Below are 25,343 nucleotides of genomic sequence, written 5' to 3'. Positions count from 1 at the left end.
GGCTTCAGCCATCGCACCCGCCTGCTTTTTATACTTTATACAGAATCAAAAGTCTTTCTCTGGGGTTGGCAGCAGCGGGGAGGGAGGGGAGCGGCGTACGTGTGCAGGGGTTTGGAAACTTTGTGGCTTGGCCATGGATCTCATGGCCCGAGAACTTCACCTCAGTTTCATGGGCAAGATTGGCCCTTGTGGAGTTCGAGTCCAACCCAGAAGAAACAAGGAAGCCTGGGTCTCCTCCAAGAGTTACAGCAAGCTGGTCTGGAGTCCCCCCAAAAGGCAGCCAGAGCCAAGCCCAGGGTCCCCCTAGCATCAGCAAGATCTACACCTTATACTATAAGACTCTGTGTATGCTTTATACAGTCTTACAAATAAATTCCTACAAGTGGAATAACTAGATCAAAGTGGATGCATTTGGAGAAAGCCTTTTTTTTTTTTTTTTTTGACACATGACACATTTTGCTTGTTTACTATGTTTTCTCTCCACCAGAATGAAAGCTCTTTGAGGGGAGGGAGTTCTGTCTATTGTCTGTATTCCCTGGTGACTCAAATCGTACCTGTATGCAACAGACACTCAATAATATTTTTGTTGTAGACTGGCTAGACACGAGTTAGATCTTTGGTACTTCTGAGGAGTCTGGTTTGGGGAAGAGGGTACTAGGGAGAAACTGCTCCCTGCAGTCTCCCCATTTTCATCTTTCAGTGTTGAAAAGTTGGGAGGAGCTGGATTCCGTCTGCTCGGTGACAGAGCCAGTGGGGCGCAGAGGTGCCCAGAGCAGCTCTGAAAAAGTGTAGGGGAAGCTGGACTCCTGAGTGCCTGTCTTTGGGCCTCGGTTGGACCTAGCACACTGAGACAGAACATACACATCTTGGGGAGTCACCCACTAGTCGCCAGCTCCCTGAGGAACTGAAGAATATACTGTTCTTGGTCTGAAGGCACTTGGGGAAGGAGAGGAAGAAGGGAGGGGGCTGAATTTCTTCTCGCCCCCATCTCTGCCAGATCCCAGGCCCCCTCTGGGCCTCTGTCCCACACAGACCTGCCTAAAAGACGTCAAAGGCCCAGGAGCCCTGGCCAGGGTGGGGTCACCATTTTGCAGCCATAGGTTTGCAGTGCCGGCTCCAGCAGAGGTATCTGGCCAGTGGCTTGAGGTGCCGTGTCTGACACAGTTGCTGGCCATGGAGGGCCTCTGGGCCGTCCTGAGCTCAGACTTTGGCTGCTGGCTGCTGGCTGCTGGGACGGCTGCTTCTGCAGCAGGGTCAGGGTGTCCCGCTTCTCAGTGGAGCGCAGCTGCTGCGTCTTCGCCAGCTTGAGCTTGGTGGGGTTTTGGGTGACTTGGACAATCTCTGCCTTCCATTGTTCTTCACGTGCTGTTTCAGGTTCTCGGCCCGGCGCTGTTTCTTCTCCTGGCAGTGCTTTTCCTTCTCCTCCTCCAGGTTAGGGGCAGCATCCTTGGCAAGCTTCCTTTCCTGCTGTTCCTTCATCTTCCACTGCCAGGATGTGTGCAGGGGCCTGTCCTGAACCATCTGGGATAACTTTTTCTTGGAGTGGTCCTTCCACACCCACCCCAATTTGGGCCTCCCCTTCTGGATTACAGGAAACTCCTCCTCCTCCTCCTCCAACTTCTTGGATACTGGAGCCTGGGCTGAAGCATCTTTTCCCTTCTCTGCCCCATGGCCGCCCGTTACCTCTCCCCAGCCAGAGGCAGCTTGCTTGGCTCGTGCTGACCCCGGCAGGGAGCCAGGTGCCTTGGGTGTCAGCTCCTGTACTGGCCGTGGGGGCTCTGAACTTGGTACGTACCGACTGGGGTAAGGCCCTGGTGATCCTGGGCCCGGGTATAGCTGCTGATGCCACCCGCACCCCCGGGGCAGCTCCTCTGGACTCTGGGCCCACTCCGAGGCTAGTTCTCCCTGGTCCTGAGAACACTGTGGTGCCTCCTCACTTGGCTTCGGCTGACATTGTGGGGGTTCAGGACTAGACTCCGCTGCCTTTGGGGTGACTCCAGGTGTAGATCTTGCTGATGCTGGGGGGACCCTGGGCTTGGTTCTGGCTGCCTTTGGGGTGACCCCAAACCTTTGCACCCTGCTGCAGACTGGGGGATTCTGGGCTTGTCTCTGGCTGCCTTTGGGGGGACCCGAGGCCAGCCTGCTGCACTCTTGGAGGAGACCCAGGCTTCCTTGTTTCTTCTGGGTTGGACTCGAACTCCACAAGGGCCAATCTCGCCCATGAAACTGAGGTGAGGCTCTCGGGCCATGAGATCCATGGCCAAGCCACAAAGTTTCCAAACCCCTGCACACGTACACTGTCCCCCTCCCCTTCCCCAACCCCAGAGAAAGACTTCTGATTCCTAGTTCCAAAAGGCTCTCAGGGACCGGGCCTGGTGGCTCACACCTGTAACCCAGCAGTTTGGGAACTCAAGGCACGTGGATTGCTTGAGGATAGGAGTTCGAGACCAACCTAAGCAACATAGTGAGACCCTGCCTTTGCAAAAAAACAAATCCCCACCTCCCAAAAAACAAAACAAAACAAGACAAGAAACCTCTCCCAGGGCCACTACCCACTTTCCTTCCTCCTCTGGCAGTTTATGGCAGTGCCAGTTTCCACGTGTCCCCGCCAGCCCTAGTGTTACCTATTTTTAAAACCTTTCCCTGTCTGAGAGGAAAGACATTATTCCATTGCTCTAGTTTGCCCATTAGCCCTGCACAGCCCCAGCCACCTCTGTGATTTGCCTGCTTGGGGACTGAATGTCACCAGCCTTAAGGTTCTCCTGTCACCGAGGCCAGCACGCACTGACCACAAGGAGGCACTGCTCCCCTGCCAATGTCCTCTGGTTGCACCTGCTCTAGGACACTCAGTTGTGTTTCTGAGCCATGGCTGCAAAGTTCCGTGCCGGCTTTACAATCAGTAAAAGGCATCAGTACCCCGAGGCGGGAACTCAGGATTGTTTTTTTTTTTTTTTTAATTCTTTTATTTTTATTTTTAAAATACTTTATTTTTTACATAATACTGTCATTACAAAAAATACAAAAAAACTACTATAAAAATATTCAGGGGCTTGTCAAAAGTGAGAAAACCTAAAGACCCCACCCCAGGATCTGGCTGAAGCAGTCTTCCCCCAGCTCCTTCACTATGACCTTTATACAACTGTGGGGGTGGGGCGGGATCACACAGGCATGAAAGGGCTGGAAATTCCCCACACAGCCTCCAAGGGTAAGAAATAAGTAGCTTCACATATCACAAAAGTGGGATTTGGAAGTTTGGGGGTGGCTAGGCCCTGAGTTCAGAGGTGTGGGGAAAAACCTGTGACCCTGAATCTCTTGGTGGGGAATAGCTGCCACCTGACCCCAAAGCCCTTTCCCTTCCTAATGAAGGCTGGGACATGGGCCCTGCCCCCAACCTCTTAGCCTTTATACCTCAGGCCCCATTCCCTGCCCTCCACCCTTGAACACTCCTGAGAGCAGCAGGGAGGACAGAACCTCCAGCTCTGCGGGTGTAGGCAGGGCAGCTGTTGCGGAGGCTGCTGAGGAGCTCACCACCCTGCTCCAGATGAAAACTGGCAACTTTTTCTAAAATGCAAAAAAAAGCCACTGGTTTTCAGGAAAATGTTCCTGTCCCTGACCCCTTTCAGAGCTGGGCTGCCTGGGGGGAGTGGGAGGGAGGTGGGGAGAGCTAGCCCAGGCCAGGGGTCAATGTTCATGTCACTAGCTTTGAATCCAGTTTCCACTGCAGGGAACTCAAGTTTCTAAGACATTGTTGTCGCCTCCAACTCGATTCAACTATGGTCAGTTGGAGCCAGGGCGGGGAATCTGCAGCTTGCAGAGGGGACCACTGCGCCTCCTGCCTGAGGCAGGCTGGGTGGTCACAGTCCTTGCAGCGTTTAAGGTGAGTCTGGGACAGGACCCCCACCACCCCCTCCAGATCTGTGGCATCCTCCAGGACCCCACTGCCCCCTCCAGATCTGTGGCATCCTCCAGGACTCCAGCACAGGATGCGCTCCAGGAGCCTCGGTACTTCAGGGCCTCCAGCGGGCGCAGTCAGGGTGCCCGCCCAGCTCCTTTATCAGAAAGGGCAGCTGTGGAGCCCCCCGCGTCTGCGGGTTGCGGAGCGGGGAGGCTCCTGGATCATGTCATCCCTTGCTCCTCACAGATACGTGAGGAAAACGGAGGCTCCCAGGGCCCGGTTAACTCACTCTATTGACAAAGAACCTCCTGGAGCAGAGTCCAGCCAGGCCCCTCTGAGCCCCGTTCGCCACCAGGCCTCAGACTTGGCCTATGGAGACTTGAACAAACACTAACAGTTACCAGCGTTGGGGGCCACGCCCCTCAGATAACTCGAGTGCCCCTTAAATTGTCTGCCGGAGAAAATCTGATGCTGCCCAAAGGATGTGCTGTTTGTTCTGGCTGGCACCTGAGACAAGGTCTCTATCTCCCCTCCCTCTGGGAGGACGACAGTTTCCAGACGGGGAGCAGCACTGGGGCCAACAGTGCTCACACCAGCCCTTTGCAATTTGTCACTTTCCTGACTCCACTGAGCGCCCCCCAACCCCTTCCCTATTCCCTCATTCTCCCTTTGAAACTCAAAGTCACCTCTACAAATCCAAGTTCAGTCCAGCTCAGGTGGACTCTTCCCTAGTGCAACGGTGGGTACTGATGAAAATCTTCCTTACCCCTGTAATTGGAGCCCGATTTTGTATCTCTTTGCCAGGGTCGCATAGTGAGTGGTAGAGTCAGGATCCAACCTACTTCTGCCTGAACAGCTCCCCACTCCCTCTTTTAGACCATCCTCCAGCTTCCCCTTGACCCCCTCTCTCCCTTCCACCTGCAAATCTTAGTTGCCAACTAGAATGGCTGTACCAGGTACTTAGAGTAACAACAACTTATTGGAAAGAAAATTATTTTTTTGTTGTACTTCATGCTTTTTCTGCCATGTTTTACCCAAGATTTGTTTGCCCATCCTCTGATCCTCTATTAGGATGTTAAAACAAAATAATATGCCTTGTTTGAGCAGTTTTAAGTTTACAGAAAAATTGAGCTGAAAGTACAGTTTCCACATACCCCTCCCCTCAGTTTTCTCTTTACGAACATCTTTCGTTAGTGTGGTCCATATTCGAGTTACTGAGCCAGTATCAGTACATTATCATTCACCAAAGTCCCCCTTTATGTTAGGGTTTACTCCTTGGGTTGTAGGTTTGATGGCTTTTGACAGATGCATGATGACGTGTATCCACCATCACAGAATCGTACAGGATGTTTCACTGCCCTAAACATTCCTCATGCCGCCTAGTTTTGCCTTTTCCAGGATGTCGTGTTTGGAGTAATTCAAGTGATTCTCCTGCCTCAGCCTCCCAAGTAGCTAGGATTACAGGCACCCACTACCATAGTCAGCTAACGTTATATATATATAAATTATATAAATACATAAATATATATAAATACATAAATATACATATAAATATATATAAACATATAAATATATATAAATATATAAATTAAATATATATAAATATATATAAATAAATATATATATATAAAACACATGTTTTTAGGCAGAGTTTCGCTTTTGTCGCCCAGCTGGAGTGCAAAGGCATGATCTCAGCTCACTGCAACCTCCACCTCCCAGGTTCAAGTAAGTGATTCTCCTTCCCTAGCCTCCTGAGTAGCTGGGATTACAGGTGCTTGCCACTACTCCCGGCTAATTTTTTGTTTTTTTAGTAAAGATGGGGTTTCACACCATGTTTGCCAGTCTGGTCTTGAACTCCTGACCTCAGGTGATCCACCCGCCTTGGCCTCCCAACGTGCTGGGATTACAGGCATGAGCCACCACGCCCAGCCAACTTTTTGTATTTTTAGTAGAGACGGGGTTTCACCATATTGCCCAGGCTGGTGTCGAACTTCTGACCTCAGGTGACCTGCCCACCTCAGCCTCCCAAAGTGCTGGGATTACAAGTGTCAGCCACTTTGCCTGGCCCAGCAATTGACTCTGTTGCCCAGGCTGGAGTGCAGTGGCACAATCTCAGCTCACCGCAACCTCCGCCTCCCGGGTTCAAGCAATTCTCCTGCCTCATCCTCCTGAGTAGCTGGTGGTCTTGTGTCTCACTGGCCACTGTAAAATGCAATTTGGTCAGAAATATAAACTGCTCCTGACTGGTTCTATCTTTCCACATGTTCCATATCTTTTCCTGGTCCTGTTTTTGTAGGTTTTTGTTTGTTTTACTATATATGGTCACTACCAATCTTTTCTTTTTGCAATTATAACAAACTTCTGTAGGTGGTAAAGTCTCCAGTAGGATGTGAGCTCAGTCTTTACTGAATAAGAAGAGGAAAGAAACATTATCCAGGTGTCGTGGTGCGTGCCTGTAATCCGTAATCTTAGCTACTTGGGGGGGTGCCGAGATTGCACCACCGCATTCCAGCCTGGATGACAGAGTGAGACTCCATCTCAGTAAAAAAATAAATGTATTTACATACGTATGTGTGTATATATATACCTATATATGTAGATATACATAAATTTTCATGACCTTGGATTTTGCAATGCGTTCTTAGATACCACATCCAAAGCAAGAGTAACACAAGAAAAAATAAGTTGGACTTCATCAAAATTAAAAACTTTTTTGCATCGAAGGGCATTATCAAGAAAGTTAAAAGACAAGTACTATGGTGTGAAGGGTTGTGTTTCTCCAAAATTGTTGAAATCTTCACCCCCAATGTGATAGTATGCAGAGGTGGAGTTTTGGGAAGGTGATTAAGTCACGATGGCTCTATGCTTATGAATGAGATTAGTTCCCTTATAGAAGAGGACCCAGAGAGCTTCTTTGCCCCTTCTGCTATGCAAGGTTACAATGAGAACACAGCCATCTGTGACAGAGCAGGCCCTCACCAGACACTGAATCTTCTTCTTTTTTTTTTTTTTTTTTTGAGACGGAGTCTCGCTCTGTTGTCCGGGCTGGAGTGCAGTGGCCGGATCTCAGCTCACTGCAAGCTCCGCCTCCCGGGTTTACGCCATTCTCCTGCCTCAGCCTCCCGCGTAGCTGGGACTACAGGCGCCCGCCACCTCGCCCAGCTAGTTTTTTGTATTTTTTAGTAGAGACGGGGTTTCACCGTGTTAGCCAGGATGGTCTCGATCTCCTGACCTCGTGATCCACCCGTCTCGGCCTCCCAAAGTGCTGGGACTACAGGCTTGAGCCACCGCGCCTGGCCCAGACACTGAATCTTCAAGTGCTTTGATCTTGGACTTCTCAACCTCTAGAACTGTGAGAAATAAATTCCTGTTGTTTATAAACCACCCAATCTATGAATTTTATTATAGTAATCCAGACAGACTAAAACAACCACCTACAGCATGAGGAAAAATATTTGTCAAGTCATGTATCTGATGATAATCTAGTATCCAGAATATACAAAGAATACGTATGACTCAAAAACTGAAAGGCAAACAACCAAATTTAAAAACGGGCAAATAATTAGTATAGATATTTCTCCAAACAAGGTATATAAGCTCTCTATATATGTATGTGCATAAATAAACACATATATATACATATATAATATGCAGCATCACTAGTCATTACAGAAATACAAATCAAACAACGAGGTACTATTTCACACTTACTAGGATACAATCAAAATGAATATAAAATACCAAGTGGTAAGTATGCGGAGAAATTGAAATCCTTTTACATTGCTAGTGAGAATGCAAAATGGTTCAGATGCTTATTCTCTTCTTTAAGGACGTGTTCTTTACCATTCTATTCAATGCCTTACATATCTGCATATTTTCTTGGGCTGTCTACATGATATACAAATATTTGGATACAGACAGAAATATAAATCAGTCATCTAAAAGCTTTTCAACCTGACACATAAATCCAGTTTACTTGAAAATGGAATGTTAAAGTGTTACTGAACAACTTTTACTATGGTTCACGTTTGTTAATATATGCTAATATCCTAAAAACAAAAACAAAACTCCTCAAAATACTTCAATTTTATAATGTAAACATCTGATGTCTAAATCAATAAAATTTTGTGTTTTAAATAATTGTATTCTATTTTATTTTGGTGCTGTGTAATTTCATAATAGATTAAATACTAGCTGATGCTCGTCAGAGGTAAACTAGTGAATTATCATCCCATTAAGATAAACTTTGTTTCTGCTAAGAAACATCTTAATTTAAATGTAGGAATTTACTAAATCAAGTACTAAGATTTTATTTCTCTTACTAAATGGAGAATATATGTAAAATTCAAATACATTCAATTACTCAATTTATTCACTATCATGAGAATATAGACAGCATATTTTACACAGAGCATACAAAGCTTTATCTTCATTGAATTACAAGTAAAATATATGTATATATAATTTAGATATTAAATAACAGAATTTACTTATTTACCTGTGTGTGATGGAATGTGATTCCAGCAATCATTCCATGTACAATAACTGGTTGAAAATGGGACATGGGCCAGGCGCGGTGGGTCACGTCTGTAATCCCAGCACTTTGGGAGGCTGAGGAGGGTGGATCATGAGGTCAGGAGTTCGAGACCAGGCTGGCCAAGATGGTGAAACCCTGTCTCTACTTAAAATACAAAAATTAGCTGGACATGGTGGTGGATGCCTGTAATCCCAGCTACTTGGGAGGCTGAGGCAGGAGAATCGCTTCAACCCAGGAGGCAGAGGTTGCAGTGAGCCGAGGGCTACTGCACTCTAGCCTGGGTGACAGAGTGACACTCCGTCTCAAAAAAAAGAAGAGAAAAATGGGACATGAAGTAAACTGATATGATTAAAAGAAACTACATCAAGTGAATTCACTATAATGTCTCCAAGCAAGGCAAGATCACCCTCTTAAGATAAGGAATGAGAGGCTACTTATTTTGACCAAGTTAGCTCCATGATTTGGAGAACCAAGGGCTACATGGATACTCATTTTGTTTCCCCACCCATCCCCGCCACTACCAAAAAAATACTTGAGAACCCATTATTTCCCAATTCATGCTTCTACTTTCATATAAAAGAAAAGTTGATACTCCAAAATCAACTTAAATTTTAATTAACCAAATACAATCTTCCTAAAGAGAAACATTTCACAAGAGTTAAGCCAACAGAAAGATAGGGAATATGAAACAACAAAGAACATCAGTAAACCAAAATTAAATGTTTGGAAAGATAACAAAATTGGCAAATGTTTACTTAGGCTAGGCAAGAAAAAAAAGAGAAGAGAATCGAATTACTAAAATCAGCAATAAAAGAGAACACATCACTGCCAGTATCACAAAATAAAAATGATTAAAAGAGAATGCAATGAAAATCTTATGCCAAAAAAATTAAGATAGCCTAGATAGAATGGATGAAGTCCTAGAAAGACACAAACTAAAACAGAGTAAAGGAGAAATATAAAATATAAATAGATCTACAGAAGGTTAAAAGATCAGATTGTAACTTTAAAAACTTATAATAAAAATCCCGTATCAGGCAGCTTCCCAGGTGAAGTCTATCAAACACTCTGAGAAATTAATATCAATTGTTCACTAACTGTTGCAGAAAATAAAAGGGGAGAGAACACTTCCCAATTCATTTTATAAAGCCAGGATTACTCTGACACCAAAACAATATCACAAAACAACATAGACCAGTATCTTTCATTATTTTATAAAATCAAACATACTCAACAAAACACCACCAAATGAAATCCAGCAACACATAAAATAGATTTTGCACTACGTGTAAATGTGCTTTACCCCAGGAATGCACCATTGATTTAATATTTGAAAAATCAATGGGTACAAACACCACATTAATAGAATAAAAGACAAAACTATACGAACATCTCAACAGAAATAAAGCATTCGAGAAAATCCGTATTTTTGCAAACCTTCTCTCCCTCCTGCTCACCTCCATTCCTCTCTCATCATCCTCTTTTCCATCCACCCAAAAACATTTCCCCACTGTCTTTCTGCAAAACCTTCTCTTCCCCCTGTTCACCACCCTGTTTTCCCCCTCCATCTACTCCCCCAATTTTTTTCCCACCATTTTTCCTCACCGTCTTTTTGCAATGTCTTCTGCTCGCCATCCTCTTTTCCCTTTGGCACTAACCACTTTCTGTACCCCTCCATCTATCCCCAAACTATTTTCCCCTTCCTACCACTCCAGTCGCACTGCAGTCTCCGTCGCCACCAACTGCAGCTAGGCGAGCGGTGGTGCCAAAAGCTACAAGCCTGGAGCGTGTGGCGGTGGTTAGCCCTGGTCCTGGTCCTCTAAATCGGGCACAGAGAAGCTCGCGGAGCAGACACAGAAGACCCCGCGATCATCTGACTCCCCTTCAGCACCATTTATATCCTGAGGTTATGCACATGAGGTTCCTGGACTACATGTTCTGATTGGATATGAGAAAAACCAGAGGCCTACTCTGATTGGACTTTATTAGCATGTTCTGATTGGATGAAAGCAAGTCTTAGGACAACCAATCAGAGTATGAAAATAAAGTCCAATCAGAGAAGGTCTAGAGGTTTTCTGTCATCCAATCAGAACATGTAGTCTAGAAATCATGCACATAATCCCATGTGCATGTTGGGAAGGCCTCACATGGATTTAGGCTCTTTTGTATCAGCCTGCCTACGTAGTCTGTTTCTGGCTTTGAGGACCAGGAGAAGGAGGAGCTCAGGCACCTGCTGCATGCTGGAGGCTGGAGCCTTGCAACACCCGTGGCTTGCCTCGCTACATTTGGTGGTGGCGAGAGAGAATGCAGCATGCGGGAGCATATGAGGGCAGCCAGAGAGGTAGGAGGGTCGCCAGAGGAGTAATAGGGTGGTAGAAGTGTGGCTGGAGCAGTAGAAAGGTGGCCAGCAGGAAAGCTGCTCCTGACCAGCTAGAGGACGAGAAGTGGGGGCCACCTGTGCATGCTGGAGGCTGGAGTCACCAACCAACATCTGGCTGTTGGTGGTGGTGTCAATGGAGACTGCAGCTCAGTTTAGAGTGGAAGAAAGGTGGCAGGGTAGGGGTAGGTGCGCTGTCTGCGGCTGCACTGCTCACCTTGGGGAGGCGGGTTTGGTGTGCTGTTGGGTCTGCACTTCCTGCTGTGGGAGGCTGGTGGTTCTATCCGGCTTTGCATTGCTGGCAGTGGCGTGGGGTTTGGCTGCACTATCCGGGCCTACACTGCCCAAGGTTTTGGGGGCGGGGGGGAGGTTGGAGGTAGGTTGTGTGCGCTATTGTGCACTGCTGGTGGTGCTGAGGGTGGGTTAGGGGAGCTATCAGCTGCTGCACTGCCCAAGGCAGAGGGTAGGTTGGGTGAGCTATCCGGGGCAACTCCTTCTTGCCCCACTCTCACAAACCAGCACCCAGACTGGTGAGTGCAAACACACATGCACACACTTACACACAGTGTACACTCATGTGCACACACAGATACTAATATGCTCACATACTCAAGATACACATACATTCACATGCACACATACACATGTAATCACATGCACACTTTTGTGCGTGCACACACACTCGCATGTACATGCACACCCATACAGGCACACTCACATGTACATGCACACCCATACAGGTGCACACCCATACAGGCACACACACACTCACACACATCAGCATTTCCTGTTTAACGTTTTCTGTTTGCTCCTGGTGAAATTGAGTGCCAGGAAATACTGGCTAACCCTTGTGATGTCATCAATAGGCATTCTGGGGGGAGTTGGGTCATGGCCATGGTGTCAAGTTTTGAAGAGGTTTATCCTCGTGTAGGTTTCTTTTTTTTTTTTTTTTTTTTTTGAGACGGAGTCTCATTCTGTTGCCCAGGCTGGAGTGCAGAGGCCGGATCTCAGCTCACTGCAAGCTCTGCCTCCCGGGTTTACGCCATTCTCCTGCCTCAGCCTCCCAAGTAGCTGGGATTACAGGCGCCCACCACCTCGCCCAGCTAGATTTTTGTATTTTTTTTTGTAGAGACGGGGTTTCACCGTGTTAGCCAGGATGGTCTCGATCTCCTGACCTTGTGATCCGCCCGTCTCGGCCTCCCAAAGTGCTGGGATTACAGGCCTGAGCCACCGCGCCCGGCCCCTCCTGTAGGTTTCTTAGCATGAACTAGGTCTTCCCTGAGAGTGACATCTGGCCCCAGCTCCATGCACTCCTCACCAAGTCCCATTGCCTGTGCATCCTGTGCTTCATCTTCCAAGGCTGGCTTCAGCAGTGGCCTGTGACATCGGCTGCAGAACCATCGAAGTGTGGAAATAGAGATCAGAACTTTACATGACTGTATTTTATCTCACTTTTTAAAATTACCCATTTTTTGTATCTGTTTAATAATGTTTATATTAGTGGAGTTGAGCATTTAAATGATCATTAAATAAAAATGTAGTACGACTGCATGCTCAGAAAGATTGTGCTTTTAGCTATGTTACCTGGGACGCTTGGTGGTCACTTTTCTCTGTGTCTTTTCTTGGACAATCTTTTGGACCCTTCTCCAGTCAGGTGTGATTGTTTAACAGTACTCATCTCTCTTCCTTCTAACCCCATACTTAAAAATCTTCAGTAGCTTCCCTGTGTTTTTAATACAGTCGTGAATATGAGTGTCTTGTCTTTTTTTTTCCTTTCTTTTTTTTTTTTTTTTTTTTGTGAGACAGTCTCACTCTGTCGCCCAGGCTGGAGCGCAGTGGCGCAATCTCGGCTCACTGCAAGCTCTGCCTCCCAGGTTCATGCCATTCTCCTGCCTCATTCTCCTGTAGTTGGACTACAGGCACCTGCCACCATGCCCAGCTAATTTTTTGTATTTTCAGTAGAGATGGAATTTCACTGTGTTAGCCAGGATGGTCTTGATCTCTTGACCTCGTGATCCACCCGCCTGGGCCTCCCAAAGTGCTCGGATTATAGGTGTGAGCCACCGCGTCTGGCCGAGTGTCTTTTCTTAAAATACGTAAGATTTATCTTGCATCTTTTCAGCCTTATCTCTTTCTACCCCATGACTAGCACCCTGGCCTTTGAATTTCTGGGATGAGGCTCCATCCTGCAATCTGTTTTCCCCTTGCTTGGTAAAGTTGCTTCTTTGTCCTCATTGCCCACCTCGACTCATTCCCTGGGACTCTTATTAAGTAATATATTCTCTGTAGTTCTTTCCTGATCCCGTAGGCTTGCTAACTAGTCCCATAGCATCTTGCATTTTTGGTGACTACAAGAGAGCAGGGAACGTGTCTGGGTTCTCCAGATCCAGTGGTGTGCTGGTAAATGCTTAACAACTGACTCTCTGCAAAACACAGAACTTGGCTTATAGTATTTGCACATTTCTGTGTTGTAAGTAGGAATATCGTGCCCAGATTCAAGCTACCAAGCTGATGTCACTGAATGATGAGTTGGGATGAGATGCGTGCTGGCACACCATCACAGGATAATGCTACTGTACAGATTGACTAGATGCACCATGAACATAGACAATAAAATATACTGAAATAATTAGAATATGAGGAGTCTTAAATATTATAGTTTCAATATAATTTAGTTGGAAGTTCATAGAATGCATTTTAATAACAATGACTTTAAGAATAAACTCTCAGCCGGGCGCGGTGGCTCAAGCCTGTAATCCCAGCTACTTTGGGAGGCCGAGGCGGGCAGATCACGAGGTCAGGAGATCGAGACCATGCTGGCTAATACAGTGAAATCCCGTCTCTACTAAAAAATACAAAAAAACTAGCCGGGCGAGGTGGCGGGCGCCTGTAGTCCCAGCTACTCGGGAGGCTGAGGCAGGAGAATGGCGTAAACCCAGGAGGCGGAGCTTGCAGTGAGCCGAGACCTGGCCACCGCACTCCAGCCTGGGCGACAGAGCGAGACTCCGGCTCAAAAAAAAAAAGAGTAAACTCTCAGAAATTCTTGAAAATGTAATAACCTGTTCTCATGCAATGGTTTGAGCCGGGACTAGAGATCCCTTGTGTCAAGCACAGGCAGGTCACATATTTTCATTGATGGCAGACATTGGAATAAGCCAATGTGTATGTGTGCTGCCATTTCTTGGAATTTACTGTGCCCTTGAATTATCAACTTACTCTCATAGAACTGGGATGTTTTGCATTGTACTAGCTTTTAAATGAGAATGTGTATACTGAAGAGAAATATACACAAGTGCGACTACTGAAGGCCACTCCAGTAGTGCAACTGATTTACTAAGGCATTAACATTGATCGAATGAAGTTTAATGACAAGCGATTGGCTCGGATAAATGATAAGACATTAATCTTGCTTTGTTGGGTAGGCAAAGTGGAAGGAACAATGGTGAACGTTTTATCGCTCGGAATGCCCATTTTGCTTTTCATCTCATTTACCAATCGTTAAAGAGGTGAATTATCAGAAACACACTTTACTAGTGTTTGCCTGCAGCTAGTTAATTGGTAGTTTTGACTGAATTACTTAGTTCAACCCAAGTTCCTAAATGGATTAAACATTTGACTGAAAAGATTCTTTAAAAGAAAATGCAGACTATTTCACAAGATTATAATGACACGTTGTGTGGAAATGTAGATTGGGGCACTCAACACCTTTCTGTTAATCCAAGTAAATGTTACTAACATGGATAGAAGAGTAAATGCCATCAGGGTTAACAGAAGTTGGCACAAAATTTAGACGTTTTAAGAGCCATGTCATAGGGGATTTCAAATATTATTTTCTAAAGATTAACTGTTAACATTTAGGTCCTATAAAGAAAAAATTTTCAAATGCCCTAGAATATAGTATTTTTTTTTGTAATCATTGTTTCTAGATGAGACAGACATTCTAAACTTTATTTCTAAAAATCGAAAGCTATTAGAGCCAGAAAGGTTTTTCAGAGTGAATCTAAGCCCTCTTTGTTACGGATGAGGAAACTGGAGCCACATGTGAATATGGACAGCCCTGCTCTGTTTGAATGTGAGTATTGGAATGTGTGGTTTACCATTTGAATGACGACCTGAGCAGGTAAGAGTTTGTCGTCGTTCCAGATGGTGCTCAGGCCTACACTGGACTCTATGCTGCCCCATCATCCTGGATGACTCTCTCCTTTGTTATATTTGCAGAGAAAGCTAAGGAGGCATATTAGAAATCCATAGTAATGTAGATAAATTTTGTAAAATCAAATGCGATGGGTCACCATTTTTTTCGCATCTTGCTTGCCATTGTGAAAGTGGCATTCAGCTTTGAATCGTTTGCAGTGATATGATTTTCAATATTGTTGTCTGTGACATTTTGACAGTTAAAATGCCTACTGGAAATGCTGCAATGCTTTTTCTTCTTTTCATTCCCGCTGTCCTATCTGCGTTGTCCTATCGGTGGGCCTATGTGTGTGTGTTGGCTAGGAAGCCACAAACGGGTTGCATTCTTTTTGCTTGGTTGTCAGACTGGCAGAGTTATTGATAAAAGTTTTCATCTTTAGAGTTGTAAATGTGCTACTTAAATATTAGAGCTATTTTATCAGTATTGAAGTGTTTCATTTGCCTAATTAAAAAGCAGCCAAGCATTTGTTTGATTTTCCGTAAAGATTCCATAAAGAATTCCATAAAGATTTTTATCTTCAAGCCACAAACTTCTGCCTGCAAAAACATGAACCCAGTGAGAAGAAATGAGCAGAAAATTAATGTAAAAGTTAAACTGAAGCCAGTGATACTTTATTATCAAATCTATTTGTCTGAGGACAATCAGCTGTGATTGAAGATTGGACAAGAGAAGTCACCCCCTGAGCTATACTTGATTCGAGTCACCACAAGGGGTGACTGCGCTAGGCCAGGAGAGTAGAGAGTAGGTTAGCGTCTCACTTTCCCCTGAGTCTTGAGCACCCTGTAAACTTTTGAGCTGCCGTGCCTTTTTTTTTTTTTTTTTTTTGAGACGGAGTCTCGCTCTGTCGCCCAGGCTGGAGTGCAGTGGCCGGATCTCAGCTCACTGCAAGCTCCGCCTCCCGGGTTCACGCCATTCTCCGGCCTCAGCCTCCCGAGTAGCTGGGACTACAGGCGCCCGCCACCTCGCCCGGCTAGTTTTTTGTATTTCTTAGTGGAGACGGGGTTTCACCGTGTTAGCCAGGATGGTCTCGATCTCCTGACCTCGTGATCCACCCGTCTCGGCCTCCCAAAGTGCTGGGATTACAGGCTTGAGCCACCGCGCCCGGCCGCTGCCGTGCCTTTTACAACAACAATAGTCAACCTTGTCCTCAGGCTGCAGCCCAGAAATGTGTAGAACCCCTGCATTGGTTGAGGCATCTTTGGATCCAGAGACTTGGCTGGGATCTTGGGGCCTTGCTGCTTGCTAGAGTCTGAGTAGCATCTGGGTAGGCACCCGAGAGGACTCCCTGGCCTCTGCTGGACAATCTGTGATAAGAGATGGAGGATGGAGAAAGCTGAGCCTTGTGTCCTTCAAAGATCCTGAGAGCCAGAGCCATAGGTAGGTCAGCTCAGTGGGAAGGAGAAGGGATTCTGGAAGCCAGTCCTTCATGGGATGGTCTCCAATAACAGAAATATTCATGTAAGCCACTAAATGAACTGTGAGAAAACCCTCTTTGAAAACTCCTAAAAGGGTTCATGTCTTTTTTTTTTTTTTTTTAATCAGAGAAAGGGTCTTGCTGTGTGGCAGAAGCTAGTTTCAAAATCTTGTTCTCAAGCAGTCCTCTGGCCCTCAGCCTCCCAAGGTTGGGATTATAGGCATGAGCCACCATGTGTGACACCTAAGAACTTAGGTTTGTGGAAATTCCTCTCAACTCTGTCTGCAGAAATCGAGTTGTAATTTTGGCAGTGGTTTGAGATTTTAAATCTGTTTCTGAGTATTTGCCGGGTTTTGCATGGAAATTTAGAAGACTCAGGTCATGGAATATTAACAGAGTGCATTTTAAACAGATCCCCAGGAGTAATTACTTTTTTAATTTTTATTTTTATTTCAATAGTTTTTGGGTACAGGTGGTTTTCGGTTACATGGATGTGTTCTGAGATTCTAGTGGGTGTGTCACCCGAGCAGTGTACACTATACCTAATATGCAGTCTTTTATCGCTTATCCCCCTCCCATCCTTTCCTCTCCAAGTCCTCAATGTCAATTATATCATTCTTAGGCCTGTTTATCCATGTAGCTTAGCTCTCGCTTTTCAGTAAGATACTTGGTTTTTCATTCCCAAATTACTTCACAAAGAATAATGGCCTCCAGCTCCCTCCAAGTTGCTGTGAAAGGTATTATTTTGTTTTTGTGGCTGAGTGGTATTCCATGGTGTATATGTACCACATTTTCTTTGTCTACTTGTTGGTCGATGGGCGCTTAAGTTGGTTCCACATCTTTACAATTGTGAATTGTGCAAACATGCATGTGCATGGGCCTTGTTCACATGATACTTCTGTTCCTTCGTGTACCCACCCAGTAGTGGGGTTGTTGGATTGAGTGGTAGTTCTACTTTTATTTGTTTAAGGAATCGCCACACTGTTTTCCATAGTGGTTATACTCATTTACATTCCCCACTAGAAGAGTAAAAGTGTTTCCTTTTCACCACATTCTTGCTAGTATCTACTGTTTTTTGACTTTTTAATTATGGCCATTTGTGCAAGAGTAAGGTGGTATCTCATTGTGGTTTTGATTTGTCTTGTCTGATGATTAGTGATGCTGAACATATTTTCATGTGTGTCTGCATGTATATCTTCTTTTGAGAAGTGTCCATTTATATCTTTTGTCCACTTTTTAATAGGGTTATTTATATTTTGTGCATTGATTTGAGTTCCTTATAGTTGGTAGATATTAGACCTTTGTGAGATGCATGGTTTCTCTCATTTCATAGGTTGTATGTTTACTCTGTTAATAGTGTCTTTTGCTATGAAAAACTCTTTCGTTTAATTAGGTCCCACTTGCCAACTTTCGTTGGTGTTGCAGTTGCTTTTTGAGGACCTAGTCACAGGTTCTTTCCCGAGGCTGATGTCCCGAATGGNTATTTTTTTTTTGAGACTGAGTCTGGCTCTGTCGCCCAGGCTGGAGTGCGGTGGCCGGATCTCAGCTCACTGCAAGCTCCGCCTCCCGGGTTCCCGCCATTCTCCTGCCTCAGCCTCCCGAGTAGCTGGGACCACAGGCGCCCGCCACCTCGCCCGGCTAGTTTTTTGTATTTTTTAGTAGAGACGGGGTTTCACCGTGTTAGCCAGGATGGTCTCGATCTCCCGACCTCGTGATCCGCCCGTCTCGGCCTCCCAAAGTGCTGGGATTACAGGCTTGAGCCACCGCGCCCGGCCCTCTTCTAGAGTTCTTAACGGTGTGAGGCCTGACACTGAAATCTCTGATCCAGTGACGAGACCCATGATCTTCACGAGACTCATCTCACAGCAGCAGCGTCCATGGGCTCAGAGTAAAGGGATGGAGGAATATCTACTGTGCAAGAGTCACGGTTCTTTTTTTCTTTTTTCTTTTTTTTCCTGGGGGGTGGGGATGGGCTCTGTCACTGAGGCTGAAGTGCAGTGGTGTGATTATGGCTCGCTGCACTCACCCTCCCAAGTGATCCTCCCACCTCAGCCTCCTGAGTAGCTGGGACTGCAGGCATGCACCACCACACCTGGCTAATTTCTGTATTTTGTGATAGAGATGGGGTTTTGCCATGTTGCCCAGGCTGATCTCCAACTCCTGTGCTCAAACAATCCACTTGCTTCAGCCTTCCAAAGTGCTGGGATTACAAGCCTGAGCCACCACGTCAAGCCCAGGTATTGCTATTCTTAGATTTAAAAACCTTTAAAGCAATAAAAAGTAGGACAATAAAGGCCATTACATAATGATAAAGGGTACAATCCAACAAGACCTAACTATCTTAAATATATATTCACCCAATGTTGGAACAACTGATTCATAACACAAGTTCTTCTTGGCCTACGACATGTCTTAGACAACCACACAGTGATAGTAGGAGACCTCAACTCCCCACTGACAGCAGTAGACAGATCATTAACACAGAAAATGAACAAGGCAACTGGACTTAAACTCAACACTTGACCAGTTAAACCTAATAGTTTTCTACAGAACACTCCACTCAACAACCACAGAATATACATTTTTCTCATCTGCGCAGGTAAGACTCGCTAAGATCAATCACATGCTCAGTCATGAAGCAAGTCTCAATAAATTTAAAAAAACCTGGAAGGGCCCAGTGGCTCACACCTGTAATCCCAACACTTTGGGAGGCCGAGGTGGGTGGATCATGAGGTCAGGAGTTTGAGAACCAGCCTGGCCAACATGACTAAATCCCGTCTCTACTAAAAATACAAAAAATTAGCCAGGCATGGTGGCAGGTGCCTGTAATCCAGGCTACTTGGGAGGCTGAGGCAGGAGAATCGCTTGAACCCGGGAGGTGGAGGTTGCAGTGAGCTGAGATTGTGCCATTGTACTACAGCCTGGGAGACAAGAGCAAGACTCCATCTCAAAAAAAAAGAAGGCAGAAATTTAAAAAATCTTTCAAATTTATGAAAATAGGGACATAGCTTACCAAAGATTTCTGGGATCCAGCTAAAACAGTGTCAAGAAAGTGTATATCGCTGAACGCATTCATCAAAAAGTCAAAGATCTCAAGTTAACAATTAATTTGCTACATAAAGGAACTAGAAAACCAACGAAACTCAAAGCTTGCAGAAGCAAATAAATTGGAGAAGAACTTAATGAAATTGAGATGCAAAAATCTATACAAAAGATTAATAAAATCAAGAGTAGCTTCTGTGAAATAGTTAAGATTCATAGACTGCTAGCTAGATAAAGGAAAAAAAAAGAGAGGATCCAAATAAATATAATTGGAAATGACAAAGATGGCATTACAGCTGATCCCACAGAGAATACTGGAACCCTCAGAGAATACTAATAAACAATGCTATGCACTTGTGCACAAGTTAGAAAATCTAGAGGAAATGGATACATTCTGGAAACACACAGTCTCCCACAATTGAATCAGGAAAAGCTTGAAACCTTGAACAGAACGACATTGAGCTCAGATTGAATCTGTAATATAAAACCTACTCAAAAAAAGGCCTTGCACCAGATGGATACACAGCCAAATTCTACCGGATGCATAAAGACGAATTGGCAACAATCCTATTGAAACTTTTTTTTTTTTGAGACGGAGTCTTGCTCTGTCGCCCAGGCTGGAGTGCAGTGGCGTGATCTCGGTTCACTGCAAGCTCTGCCTCCTGGGTTCACGCCATTCTCCTGCCTCAGCCTCCCGAGTAGCTGGGACTACAGACACCCGCCACCACGCTCGGCTAATGTCTTTTTTTTTTTTTTGTATTTTTAGTAGAGACAGAGTTTCACCGTGTTAGCCAGGATGGTCTCAATCTCCTGACTTTGTGATCTGCCTGCCTTGGCCTCCCAAAGTGCTGGGATTACAGGTGTGAGCCACCGCACCCAGCCCCTACTGAAACTATTTTTAAAAATCAGAAGAAGAGAGGCTCCTTCATAATTCATTCTCTGAAACCAGCATCAGTCTAATACTAAAATCTGACAGAGACATGACAATGAAATAAAACTTCAGGCCAGTATCTGTGGGGAACATAGAGGCCAAAATCTTCAACAAAATGCTAGTAAGCTCAATTCAGCAGCATACGAAAATGTTAATTCACCATGATCAAGTAGGCTTTATTCTGGGGATGCAAGTTTGGTTCAACATTTGCAGTAACAAATGTGATTCACTACGTGAACAGATTAAAAGCCAAAACCATATGATCATCTATATAGATGCAGAAAAAAACTTTTGATAAAATGCAACATTCCCTCATGATAAAAACCCTAACAGGCTGGGCACGGTGCCTCCCAACACACTGGGGAGTGAGGCGGGAGGATCACTTGAGCCCAGGAGTTCAAGACCTGCCTGAGCAACATAGTGAGACCCATCTACCAAAAAAATATAGATAGATACGTATATACACATATGTGTGTGTGTGTGTGTATATGCCCTGTGTGTGTGGTGGTGCATGCCTGTATTTTCAGCTACTCAGGAGGCTGAGGCAGATAGATCACTCAAGCTTAGGAGCCTGTGGCTGCAGTGAGCTGTGATCACATCACTGTACTTCAGCCTGGGCAACAGAGTGAGACCCTCAAAAAATCAAATCAAATCAAATATAAAATAACTGAAATGTGAGGAGCACAGTAAATAATACAAAGAAGGTGGGAAACATCTCCAGCAGGGAGATGTGTGTTGTTTCCCTATGTGTCCATGTGTTGTTCTTATTTAGCTCCCACTTATAAGCAAGACTGTGGTATTTGGTTTTCTGTTCTGCATTAGTTTGCTAAGGATGATGGTCTCCAGCTCCATCCATGTCCCTGCAACAGACATGATCTTGTTCTGTTTCATTAGTCTGCAATATCTGCGTATTCCCACCTACTACCTGACCTCTTCAGTTAATCCTGTGTCACAAGCTAAGGTTCTGTGACTTGTAGCCTCCACTTCAGGGACTATTTTTATTTTATTTATAGTCCCACTTCAGGGACTATTTTATTTTGTAGCTGTTGTATTCTGAGCCTTGATTTTAGTGGTCCAAGATTATAGCATCAGCTTCCAAAGAGAATAGAGGAAGAGAAAGTCAAGAAGAAAAAAGCATGGTCAATATGCCTCTTAAAGAAGGTTCTTACAAGCTGCTAAATGATGTTTTGCTTGCAAATCATCAGCTGGAAGGTAGAGACAGGGCCTTCTCTAACTAACAGGGGGCTAAGAAATGCAGTCTCCATCCTAGGGAGCCATATGCCTAGTCCAAAAATGGGGTTCTATCACTTTGGAAGTGAGAGTGATAAGTAGGGCAGACCAGCAGTGTCTGCCATAGAAAGGTATCAGTATAATTCCCATTTTGAAGATAAGAACACTGAGGCTTAAAGACGCTGAGTGCTTCTTGAGAGTAAGTGGTAAAGGTGATTCCAACCCATGTGATCTGTCTAGTCTAGTACTCATTAGTTCTTCTTCCCGATCTTCTCCCTCCTCCCACCCTCCACCCTCTCTTCAGCCCCAGGGTGTGTTTTTCTCCTCTGTGTGTTCAAGTGTTCTCATCATTTGGCTCTCATTTATAAGTGGGAATATCCCATATTTGTTTTTCTCTTCCTGTGTTAGTTTGCTGAGGATGAGGGTCTCCAGCTCCATCCATGTCCCTGCAAAGGACATGATCCCATTGTTTTTTGTGGCTGCATAGTATTCCATAGTGTATATTACCACATAGTCTTTATCCAGACTTCAATGTAAAACCCAAAACTATAAAAACCCTTGACAACAGCATAGGCAATACCATTCAGGACATAGGCATGGGCAAAGATTTCATGACAAAGACACCAAAAGCAATTGCAACAGAAGCCAAATTTGACAAATGGGATCTAATTAAACTAAAGAGCTTCTGCACAGCAAAAGAAACTGTTAGCAAAGAGGCAACCTATAGAATAGGAGAATATTTTTGCAAACGGTGCATCCCACAAAGGTCTAATACCCATCATCTATAAGGAACTGAACTTAAATGAATTTATAAGAAAAAAAAGGTGGCTAGATGAACTGGCAGTTGAAGTTTCAATTTTGCGAGAAACCTCCTCCTCCACGATCCCCTTGCTATGGACTGTTTGTATCTCCCCAAATTGTCAGCACTGGAGTTCCAAGAAGACTGGAAGCATTGGCGGTTGCAGAAAAGCAGGAGGCAGCTGTGGCAGCCCAGGCTGAGCAGGTGCAGGAGTTCCAGAGCCTCGAGGCCATGGCCTGGCCTGATGCATCCTGGGAGGTGGAATCAGCCTGCCATGCGCAGTGTGAGCAGCGGGCGGGGCCGAACCTTCTGCCGGGCGCGTGGTGCGCACGTGTGTTCCCCTCCCTCCCGCGCCCTCCCCATGGAGGCAGCGGGGCGAGTGTCGCCTGGCATGGCGTCCACAGTGAGGAGAAGAGCAGCGCTCTGGTTCCCTCCGGACCCCGCTGGGTGCCACTGGCAGCTTCCAGATGACTTGGGCCCCTGTCCTGGGGAAGAAACGGCTCCCGTCCCGGTGCTGCCTGCCGAGGAGGGAGCTTCCTTCCGTGCGGGCTTCTCCACAGCGCGACTGCTCCAGCATTTTTCCTTCAAGGTCTGGATAGAAGGTTTCATCATCTTCCATGTTCTGTTTCTTCTTGTCAGGTTCTCAGGCGTTTTGCTCTTTCTCTGGTAGTATTTTGGTCTTTGTTTTTCGTGGTTTTCATTTCCCCAACAAGGGCTTTTGAGGGTGGCAACGTAGCAGGCTGTGGTATTTTTAGGGGTTCAGGATTTTTTCTCGGGGAAACTCCCCCATGTACGTAGAGAGGGAAGCTGCAGCTGCTGGAATAAGGGGAAACCCAGCCCAGGTTGGGGTCGGGGCCAGGCCCAGGTTTGGCTGCAGGTGTCCAAGCCTCAGGAGGAGGAAAAGAGATCCTAGCTGTCTCCAGGCTTCCATGGGTTTGCAAATGTGTGTTCCAGCTGTCAGGACACGGGCTGCTTTCCTCCATCCCCGGCAACAAGTGTCCCCTCCTGTACATCCTGTCGTGGCCGCCCGACGGGGTAGGGAGCCTCACTGCAGTTTAATGTTGTCTTTGCAGAAATATATTTCAGGGTCCCTGCCCAAGTTTCGGGGAACATTTGTTCTTTTTTCTCGTTGTTGCTACAGAGTACTGTGTATATGCTCTGTATTTTCCGTAACAAGCCCCTAGCAGATATGTGAGTCACCCAAACCCTCTTTCAACCTTTCTCATTGAGTTTGCCATTTCCTTTGCGGTGCAGCAGCTTTTCAGTCTGCTGTAGCCTTGCGTGTCTATTTTTGCTTTTGTTGCTTGTGATTTTATTGCCCAAGTTTAAAAAAAAAAAATCATTCACATATAGTTTCCATTCTCAATGAAATTTTACCCCTATGTGTTCCTTTTTTCGTTTTCTTTTCTTTGTTATTTGAGAAGGGGTTTTCAGTTTTGTTGCCCAAGCTGGAGTGGAATGGCGCAATCTCAGCTCACCACAACCTCCGCTTCCCAGGTTCAAGCAATTCTCCTGACTCAGCCTCCCTAGTAGCTGGGATTACAGGCAGGTGCCACCACGCTGGGCTAATGTTGTATTTTTAGTAGAGATGGGGGTTTCTCCATGTTGGGAGCTGGTCTCAAACTCCCGACCTCAGGTGATCCGCCCACCTCGGCCTCCCAAAATGCTGGGATTACAGGAGTGAGCCACCACGCCCAGCCTTCATTTTCTTTTCTTTTTTTAAACTCTGTCCAACCTGTGGACATGGATTCAAGTTGCCCTGAAAGTAACCTCCCCTATCTTTGCTTACAGGAATTTGATTATTTTCATGGTTTCAGGTCTTGTGTTGGGGTTCACTTTGAGTTGATTTTTTGCATTGTGTAACAGAGGGTTCTATTTCATTCTTTTGTAATAGGGATATTGGTTTTCTCAAAACCATTTAATGAAGAACATCTCCTATCCCCATTGTGTCTTTCTGATCCCTGATGCTGATTCCATTTGCTATAGAGGTATACCCAGTAGAGGGATTGCTGATCATATGGTAGTTATATTTTCTTTGAGACAGAGTGTTGCAGTGTTGACTAGGCTTGAGTAACATTCATTGCAATAAGACCGAAATGGCACACTGCAGCCTCCACCTCCCAGGATCAAGTAATGTTCTGACCTCAGCTTCTCGAGTAACTGGGACTACAGGCATATCTCACCATGCTTGGCTAATTTTTTTTTTTTTTAAAGATGAGATTTTGCCACATTGCCAGGGCTGGTCTCTAACTCCTGAGCTCAAGCTGTCTGCCCACATTGGCCTCCTACTAATTGTGTTTTCAGTTTCTTGAGGGACCTCCAACTGTTTATCATAGTGTATATACTAATTTATTTTCCTGCCAACAGTGTGTAAGAGTTCCCTTTTCTCTGTATCTATACCAGCATTCTTCTTTTCAAATTTTTTTTTTTATGGCCAGGCACAGTGGGTCACACCTGTTAGCCCAGTACCTTGGGATGCTGAGGTGGACAGATCATGGAAGTCCAGGAATTTGAGAGTAGCCTGGGCAACATGGCAAAACCCTATTTCTACAAAAAAACAAAAAACAAAAAACAAAAACACTAGCCAGGTGGCGCATGCCGGTAGTCCCAGCTACTCCGGAGGCTGAGGTGGGAGGATCACGTGAGCCTGGGACGTCAAGACTTCGGTGAGTGGAGACCTTGCTGCTGCACTCCAGCCTTGGGGACAGAGTGAGTCCCTGTCTCAGAATGTTTTGTTTTAAATCTTTTTAGTGACATTCATTTCACTAAGAGTGAAATGGCATCTGAATGTGGTTTTGAAGTACATTTTTCCTGATGAATGGTCATGTTGAGGACCTCTTCTCTCACCTGTCGGCCAATTTCACGTCATCTTTGCCGAGATGTGTATTCAGATTTTTTTGCCCAGTATTAATTTAGATATGTA

At 45.4% G+C, this 25,343-nt stretch overlaps 1 pseudogene; it reads right to left on the bottom strand.

Annotated features, from left to right (window-relative positions):
* Positions 1–1,048: 1,048 nt before the first annotated feature.
* LOC112627116 lies at positions 1,049–23,039 on the bottom strand (annotated as a pseudogene).
* Positions 23,040–25,343: the final 2,304 nt, after the last annotated feature.

The sequence above is a fragment of the Theropithecus gelada genome, chromosome 6 (assembly GCF_003255815.1).
Source record: "Theropithecus gelada isolate Dixy chromosome 6, Tgel_1.0, whole genome shotgun sequence".
In the NCBI taxonomy this organism is placed as follows: domain Eukaryota; kingdom Metazoa; phylum Chordata; class Mammalia; order Primates; family Cercopithecidae; genus Theropithecus; species Theropithecus gelada.
The sequence above is the reverse complement of the archived record's forward strand: the minus strand, read 5'-3'. Positions and strand labels throughout refer to the sequence as shown.